This window comes from Vollenhovia emeryi, unplaced genomic scaffold, assembly GCF_000949405.1.
Source record: "Vollenhovia emeryi isolate VEMERY1.0 unplaced genomic scaffold, V.emery_V1.0 DF939520.1, whole genome shotgun sequence".
Lineage (NCBI taxonomy): Eukaryota > Metazoa > Arthropoda > Insecta > Hymenoptera > Formicidae > Vollenhovia > Vollenhovia emeryi.
This window is the reverse complement of record NW_011966846.1, coordinates 8,555-10,997: the sequence shown is the minus strand read 5'-3', so window position 1 is coordinate 10,997 and position 2,443 is coordinate 8,555. Positions and strand designations below refer to the sequence as shown.

Here is a 2,443-nt window from a genome sequence, read left to right as displayed (position 1 = left end):
TTGCCATGTCAAACAGTAGTCTATTACGTTATACGTTTGCCTTCGAGTAAACACAATGCACAAATAAACAAATCACTGCCACGTCGAATATTCAAGATGAAGAAGTGGATAACAGAAAGAAAATAATTAACAGACACAAGCAAAATGCTCATAAGATAACGAGATCTTTTATACATTTGTCCACTTAGGACGCGAGATATGATAAGGAACAGTAAAGTCGGTCCTCTAATTTTTCAGCTTCGTCAAGGGAGAATTTATTTTTATAACATTATTAATAAAACTAACCGCAACGGAGGCTGGGTAATTGATCATTAATCCTTTGATGGAGCTGCGGAAAGTATTCTTGCTTTCATACGAGGATTCAATTAGCATAGCTTTATCAGTCATATACAAGGTGTCCGTAAAATCGCCTACTTCACTTCGGGAGGTGATTCGGGACCCAAAAACAAGCAAAAAAGTTCATACAAACATAAGTCCGGAAATGAGCCGTTTCCGAGGTATAGCCACTTTTATGTTCAAAAATCGTAAATTTTTATTTTCAATTTTTTTAATTACAATTTTTTAGTCTTTCAATTTTTCAATATTGCAATTACATTATTTTTAAAGTAAACATGAACAGATATTTAAATCGAATTAAATAAGGTGTTCAAAATGACCACCTTCAGCACGAATGCAGGCCCTTATTCTTCTATCAAAGGAATTCCGAACTCTTTGAAAATTTGGATCCCTCCTTATTTCTTCAAATCCATGAATTATTCTTTGTCTTAAGTCAGCACTATTATTGGGTGCATTTCTGTAAACAATTGATTTTACATGACCCTATAGATAAAAATCAAGTGGATTCGTGTCTGGTGATCTTGGGGGCCAGGCAACCGGACCTCCACGCCCTATCCATCTCTGACCATAATTTCGATTCAAATGATTTTGAATAGCCGTGAAAACAACTGATTTTGAATAGTCGCGAAAACAACTGAATTTAAGTGGTTGTAAAAACAACTGATTTCTTTTGAAAATAATGTAATCGTATTTACAAATATTGAAAAATGGAAAAACTAAAAAAATTAAAATTAAAGAAATTAAAAATACAAATTTGAAAATAAAAATTTTTAATTTAAGAAATAATCAAGAAAGAGGGATGCCAAGCGGATTCTAAATTACGATTTTTGAACATAAAAGTGGCTATAACTCGGAAACGGCTCATTTCCGGACTTATGTTTGTATGAACTTTTTTGCTTGTTTTTGGGTCCCGAATCACCTCCCGAAGTGGAGTAGGCGATTTTTCGGACACCCTGTATATTAGTAAGCCATATTATCAATCATATTACCAGTATTTACTTTTTAATGCTTATAGATGATTTTAGCTACGGATATACACATCTAAAAAATTTTATCTCATTACCATTTATGATAATAATCTAAAAAATAGGACTTTATGAAGTATTCACAAAAAGGCCTTTCGACAATTTTCAAAAAAAGACTTGTAGACTTTTTACAAATCTGCAAATGTGAAGTATTGATTTAAATTTCCTTATCTATCGCTGTGTATAAATAAAGATTTTACTTTCATGTCGCATATACATATGTTGATATGTATATACACATGAATAAAGCATTGGTAGAACAAATATTGTTTATTATATTACTTTGTTGTCAACTTATGTTACGATATCTCGAGGAACACGTCGAAAGACAGGAGCACGTGGTACGTAGTCCTTCAAGATTGAGTGCAGATAAATAATTAATAGCCAATGCCGAGTGCGGGGGGGGGGGGGAAATGCAAATTACCTTGTGAATATATTATTTATGCCATCATCGTGCATACAATTATCTGACGTCGACCTTTGTTTTAGATGAGGCTTCATCCACCGGGAAGTAACACGCCTTATAACGGAACACGCCTGTCCAAGTTTCTGACCTTCGACAAAGATTTACCGCATGCACGAGAGAAGAATCAGGTGTAGAGGAGAACGGCTGCGTCCAAGGACGACGGGGGGCCTTGTGTTAACGCAATGTTCGCGCGACGAACGCGTTAATTATGTTATCAATCTTACATGTCGGGAATGCAACTAAGGACGAAGTCGCCGAGTTCCTGTAATCCAATTAACAAGAATTGTGACCCAGTTTCGGCCGGGCCGGACCCGCTGCTGATCGCTCGCTCATGTTACCATTTACTTGTGATACTTGTGTTAAACGATTTAACGTTCCTATTCGGCTTAACGCAAGTGCGAACCTTCTTCACGCAAATGCAGTGAAATTGTTTTTGTAACATACGTAAAAAAAATCACTTTATTGCTTAGTTACATATATAGATAAAGAAAAGGAAATAATATATTTAAGGAAATATTTCTCTATATTTATACATTAAATTATTACCCACAGTTAGCACTTGAGAAATGTATAATATCCAATGTTATGACAATATGTAGATCAATGTACATTTATT

General features: G+C 34.7%; 1 long non-coding RNA gene across 1 annotated transcript; it reads left to right on the top strand.

The window, feature by feature from the left end:
• The first annotated feature begins 1,065 nt into the window (after window positions 1-1,065).
• On the top strand, window positions 1,066-2,425 carry LOC105557326. Its single transcript, XR_001008592.1, has 2 exons — window positions 1,066-1,702; window positions 1,851-2,425. It is a non-coding gene; the product is annotated as an uncharacterized LOC105557326 (long non-coding RNA).
• Window positions 2,426-2,443: the final 18 nt, after the last annotated feature.